Below are 6000 nucleotides of genomic sequence, written 5' to 3' on the forward strand. Positions count from 1 at the left end.
AATTCAGTCATTGGCAGACTTCGGATACTTCACTATAAGAACAGACTCAATATGCTTCTGGTTGTTAGAAAGGTAGCTACATTACATTTACCAGGAACATTTTGGAGGGCAAAAGAATGAGTTTGGGATAGCATGTTAGTCAGTGTTGAGTAACTAAAGTGATGGACCACGGGGTGGTAATTTTCCAATTTCTTTTAGCTGTCCAACATCTGAACTTCTTAATAAGTATAGAGAATTAGCAATTGTGGGTCTCGGTGGGATCTTGTCCACCTGACTGCAAACCAAAAGTCCCAGATAATTTTCCCTAACATTCTTCCAGTGAGTGCTGAACACCAATCTCAACTAATCATATGTTTTTCCTAGGAATTTAAATCTGAAGAACTATCTGCACATAAGCAATTAGCTAACTTCACTGATAATGATGGCAGCCTCCATGGTCCAGTGGCGGCAGGATCAGCGTCAATATACAGCATCCAGGGAAGATAGCACCGCAACACTGCCTTGAATATGGCATGGCTTTGGTGGTGGTTCTGGCTACCCAGGTTTCTATAGCTCTCAATTTTTTTTTCCAAATGAGGAAGAACTTGACTCGTCAGCCCTTCTGTTAAGCCTTCCCAAAAAGTACTGATATCCTTTCAATAAATTTCTGTTTTTCCTCTTACTTTAGGAAAGCTGATAACTGTTGTATATAATAAAAGCATCCTCTGGGACCTACTGTTACTCACAAAGCAGCCATTCCTCCACCATCTTTGTCAACCAAATCCAAATCTCTGAAGGGGCACCCCTGTGTTCAGTTCCAAGCAAGCTATTCTCATTCCTCCTCCTGTTCAGCTATGGGTGGCCATGTGACAGAGATCTGACTAGCATGGTGTCATAAGGAGTCTGCTCCTGTGCTGTATTAGGTATATCTTGTACATTGGCTCATATTCTACCCACGTCACTGCCCCATGCACACTTAGACACTTGCTCCATTTCAACTGTTTCTATGGGGAACTCCATGCCATGTGAAGTTCTACTGCCTGAATCCAACATCCAGAGTCTCTGATTTCTCTATTCCCAAACTCAGAGGAAGTGCCACATTTCACAACATGGAAATTGAGTTCCCTTGTAACTGTTAAAGGGTCCAGATAACACAGCCCATAAACATAAGGAAGTTAACTTCCAGGGCAGAACTTAAAACAGTAAAATAGAAAGTGACAGAGAACCAGGAGATAAATTCCACATTGCTTATGTGGAATTTCACGTGGCCAGCATCTCACACGGCCAAAAGGTGGGCTTGTTCACACAATAGCTGTGTTTCTGAGTGCCACGCGCAGAGAAGCAGGGACTGCTGGGAAATGAACCAAGTTTCGTTTGTTTCCCTTCTCACTCCTTTTTTACCTCACTCTTGGCAGCTGAGGCTAGTAGCTCTCCACAAAGCAATAACACTGAAACCTTGCCAGAAGTCTCTGTTTTCTAAGTAAACCTGCCAGAACAATCTCCCTTAAGACTTTTTCTTTCTCTGATAAACAAGTTTGGCATGGTCCTTTCCCTTGCTCCTATCTTGACCAGGGATATGACAGCTGGAGGCATTTTCTAACAGCAGAGAAAGACCCAGAGAATTGACAACACCCTGGTCCTGACAGCATCAAGTTATGGAGCCGCAGTCAATAACTTACCCACCTGCAGCCCTCTTGCATACAAGGAAAATTATCTCTAATTCACTAAGGTAAGGGTTTCTGGTACTTCCCGTTCAATAAAATCCTAACAGATCTATGTATCTGAGAGTTGTATCTCTAAGGTTTTTTTAAGCAGTATTTCTTATCACATAAAGCATTATAATGAATAAAATCTAAAAATTTATCCAGCAATAGTTCTGCTTGATTTTGGTGTTCTTATGTAAGGCATAGTTCTCAAACCAATTTATAATAGACAGTGACTACTCCTACCTCACTCACTGGCCCACTCTGCAATTGTGTAAGTTCTTTACCATCTGTGGGGACTCTTCACACCAAGTCTATCTTCTAGAGCATATTAGGAACACAGTAAAAGGGAGATGGAAGGGGCTTTGTCCTACTCCCTAGGCTTTTAGGCCTCCCATAGAGAAGAGGGACACCCACTGTGAAAGGGAATCTGCTACAGCTTCTGGAGATGAGATGCATGAAAATTTCAGTACACTGGGGTGGGGGGAAGGTTTTTACTCTCAAGTTAGTCTATCCCGAGATGCCAGTAGTTAATTATTATACTTTAAAGTATTGGCTCCAGTAGCTTATGTTCCACTAAGCTACTTTGTATTTCCTTTTCTCTCTAGTTTTGGGGCATTGGTTTGCCCTGTGTGCTTAATTCTCCCATAGATCTAAAATGTGTTCTTGATTTTTAGTTTGTTCAGGTTTTTTCCAGTACCGAGGGTGGGAGTGATGATGTCCAAACTCTACATAGTGTAATAAAAACCAGAAGTCTAATTTTTTTTAAAAAGCTAACAAATGCCTTATTCTTGGATGGGCTAATATAGATCTTAATTCTCTTTAATCTATATTCCATTCAAATTCTCCATTTGAAAAAAATGTAAATCATTTAAAAGATTAAAGATGTGACAAAGAGCCAGTAAAATAGTTTTAAAAGAATGATACCCTCATGTCAGAAACTATAGTAATTGAAACAGCAGGAAATATACTAAAATGTACATCCATATGACTAGAACAGAGTAGGGTACTGTAAAAATAGAGAAAGTTCATTTAAGAATACCTTGTATTATTAAAGTAGAGTCTTATATTAGAGGAGAAAGTATGGATTATGAAATAAATGTTGTTGAGAAAATTGGTTAGACATTTCAATATTTTCAAAATATTTTATATTTTCTAAATGAAGTTAGATCCATCCCGATATCTTCAAACAAAATAAATTCCAAGTGATTCAAAGTTTTATCTATTAAAATTATCTATTAAAATAAAAGTGCTACCTGCAAGGAAGATGGGAATTTAATTGCTTTTCTGTTGCCTTCCCTTCTCAGATCCAATTTGGCTAACAAATGCCTCCTCTGTTTTTAGTCTTGTTTCATTAACAAAATACTTAAGCTATAAGGTTTCCTCCAAGTTTTGATTTATCTGTGTAATGTAGGTTTCAGTATAAACTGTTATCCATTATATTATGTCTTAGTTTAGAATTTCAGTTTTGATTACCTCCTTGATTCAAGGGTTAATTAGGAGGAGAGCTCATAAATTCCAAATAATTTTGTCATATTTTTATGATTTATTTATGTTTAAGTTACCATTAGAGAACAGGTCCTATAAAGATGTTATTTGAAGAATTTTTACAGGACATTTTACTCTAGACTCATCCCTGGTCAAATTAACCTTGAAGTGAGAATGCCAAATAAAAAGTGCACAGACACACAAATACTCAAAAAACTTATCATACAGGTCTCTAAATTAATTAATTATGTACTCCATAAAAATGAAAAAAGATTCCCCAAAAAGGAAAAAAAATAGAAATTGAAAAGAAATGAGCAAAGGAGTAAGTATATTTTATAATTATCTAAATAATCATTGATACATCAAATTAATAATAATCTGCAACTAAAACTCTTGGGAAATAGCTATATTATTTAAGGTTTTGCAGAGGGACAGGACAAGCACATATATGAGCAGATTTGCTATAGGAACCGTTTCACACAGTTATGGAGAATGAAAATCCTCACAATCTGCCCTTTCGAGCTGCGGAGCCGGGAAAGCAGTGGTGTGATTCAGTCCAAGTTCAAGAGCATTGATGCTGTCAGTCCTAGGCAAACTCCAAAGGGTCAGGGACAGGATGGCGGGTGTCTGAGGGCAAGTGAAGATGGGTGTCCCAGCTCAAACAGGGACCAATGTGTTCTTCCTCCACCTTTTTTCTCTGTTTGGGCTCTCAACAGGTTGGATGATGCCCGCCTGTGTGAGCGAGCATCCTTATGCCATCTCCTTTACTTAGGCCACACATTCAAATACTGCGTTCTTTCAGAAACACCCTCAGAGACATGCTTTAGCACAGTTTTATCCATTAACTGGAGGTCCCTTACTCCTGTCAAGTTGACACATAAAATCACATCAACGTGAAAGACGATAGGCAGGTTGGAAGAAAAAGAGAGCACTGGGAATAGCTAAATTTCTTGTCTCAGTGCAGAAAAGTTAAGAGCAACGGTTGATATGAATACTGAATAACTTCAGATGTCTAGATAATAAGATAAATTTAATTGTGTGCTATAAATTAAAGTGAAATGACTAGAATAGGTATACAATATTCAGCTTTTAGACTGCTAGGAGAACAACAAAAAATGTGATCAATATGACAGACAAGAAAAAAAGGAAAGGAAGAAAAAAGGGAAGAAGGAAGGACAAGAGAAAACGGCAAGGGGGAGGAGAATTGGAAAAATAAGGATGGGATGGAGGAAGAAACAAGTCCGGTTATAGCATTAGTCACAAGAAATATGAACGTGTTGAATCTGTCAGTCCAATTCTGGGAAAATAAAATTCAGCTATACTTCATACACATATACGCTAGTCCCGCCTTTTCTGCAGGGGGCTCCAGTAGCAGCCTGACACTATAAATAGTGAACCTTATATACACTATTTTTCCTCTCTCTATGTCCCTATTATAAAGTTTAATTTATAAACTAGGCACATTAACAAGTTAACAATATTAACGTAGAATATTGATAACAATATACAACAGTAAAAGTCATGTGAACATGGCCTCTCTCTCAAAATATTTTATTGTACTTTCACCTTTTCATTTAGAAGGAAGCTTTTTACTATCCAAATTTTCACTATTACTACTCCTACGATCTGGGTCCATTAATAAGTAAAATAAAGTTTATTTGAACACAATCATTGTGACATTGTGATGGTCGATCTTATAACCAAAATGACTACTAAGTGGATAAGGGTTGGGTAGTATATACAGTGTGGATACACTGAACAAAAATAGATGCCTTGTGTCCTAGGTGGAATGGAGTGGTTCGGCAGAAGAGTTCATGAACTACTCAGAACGACATGCAATTTAAAACTTATAAGTTGTTTATTTCTTTAATTTTCCATTTCATATTTAATGTTTTCAGGCTACCCGTAGTTGAGCAGAGGTAAATGATACAACACAAAACAAAATTATGAATGAGGGGAGACTAATGTTCATAGAAAAAAAAACCCAGAAAAACTGAAAACGAAGATGTAAAAGACATACCAATATTTCATTAACTAGGAGAAAACATATGAAAGTATGGCCTTAATAGAATTTAAAGCAAGAAACATTAAATATGGAAAGAAGACTATATATACAGATAAAAGAATCACTGTATGAGAAAATGTGGAAGTCTGAATGCCAGGATATGTAAAAACACAGCTGTAAAATATATAAAAGATGCTCAGCTTCAGCAAGCTCAAACCTGCTCGGGAAACTTGTTGAAAGTACTGACTCGGGGTTTTTTTTTTTTTTGTTTGTTTTTCTCCGGTACCGGGAACCGAACTCACGACCTTGCGCTTGCCAGGCAGACGCTTTGCCGCTGAGCTAAATCCCCAGCCCTGACTCGGGGTTTGTCTCCAGCTCCATGCCACAGTCCCAGTCCCTCTCAGTCAGCGTGTCTCCCCCGAAATGCAACAACACTTCCTATCAGGTCAGAATTGTAATTAAAAACTTGAACCTGAGGAATTAGGTGCGAGTGATCAAGGAAACGGTGATGGGTCCAAAGTCACACTGATAATTAATGGCAGAAAGGCAACTGAGATCTGAGAAGCGGGAGCCTTGGATTTCAAAAGCAGCCCTGCTTCTCGTATATTTCACATCAAAGTACACAAATGGGCTGTATAATTTTCTACCATGGGTGAAGGAAAAGATGCTATGACATTCTGGAAAAATGTTTGCCATGATTTGCTTAGTCAGGTATTTAGTTCTTACCGGTTTTCCTGATCTCAGTGATCATCGTATGCTATTTAGGAACTTGTAGCGAGACCCTAAATACCAGTTCAACTCAAGATCTTTTCTTGTGAGAGATAA

General features: G+C 38.0%; 1 long non-coding RNA gene across 1 annotated transcript in view; it reads left to right on the forward strand.

The window, feature by feature from the left end:
* LOC106147084 overlaps positions 1 to 683 on the forward strand; it is a 37976-nt gene extending 37293 nt beyond the window's left edge. The window contains exon 3 of the long non-coding RNA XR_001231833.1: positions 364 to 683. This is a non-coding gene — a long non-coding RNA (uncharacterized LOC106147084). The remainder of the gene's footprint in view (positions 1 to 363) is intronic.
* The last annotated feature ends 5317 nt before the right edge of the window (positions 684 to 6000 follow it).

This window comes from Chinchilla lanigera, unplaced genomic scaffold (genome assembly GCF_000276665.1).
Source record: "Chinchilla lanigera isolate Chin_1 unplaced genomic scaffold, ChiLan1.0 scaffold00001, whole genome shotgun sequence".
NCBI classification, from domain to species: domain Eukaryota; kingdom Metazoa; phylum Chordata; class Mammalia; order Rodentia; family Chinchillidae; genus Chinchilla; species Chinchilla lanigera.